The sequence below is a fragment of the Haliaeetus leucocephalus genome, unplaced genomic scaffold (genome assembly GCF_000737465.1).
Source record: "Haliaeetus leucocephalus isolate CR32 unplaced genomic scaffold, Haliaeetus_leucocephalus-4.0 Scaffold173, whole genome shotgun sequence".
In the NCBI taxonomy this organism is placed as follows: Eukaryota; Metazoa; Chordata; class Aves; order Accipitriformes; family Accipitridae; genus Haliaeetus; species Haliaeetus leucocephalus.
Window position 1 is genome coordinate 10,205,839 of NW_010972609.1, and position 279 is coordinate 10,206,117.

The 279-nt window shown below is 29.7% G+C and overlaps 1 protein-coding gene across 1 annotated transcript in view; it reads left to right on the forward strand.

The window, feature by feature from the left end:
* Nucleotides 1-279, forward strand: part of SBF2 (SET binding factor 2) — a 290,062-nt gene that overhangs the window by 225,895 nt on the left and 63,888 nt on the right. The window lies entirely within an intron of this gene.

The window sequence follows — 279 nt, forward strand, 5'->3', positions numbered from 1 at the left end:
AAGAATAATATCTTAATACAGGTTTTTATTACTAGATATGACAATGATTGATTTTGATTTTGCATTTAACTTAATTAGAACTTATTTCTTCAGATGAGGCATTAGATGCCAGATGTTTGTTTATTCCTGCATATTGGTAGATATTTTTAGAGTGTCTTCTTCAGTAATTTGTGTAAAATAAAATCATTGTGTACTTGTCTTAGAGGAAACTTCAGTAGACTGTCACGTGGTATTATGGGCTTTTACAGACTATGTAAAGTTGGAGACAGAAAATAAGGA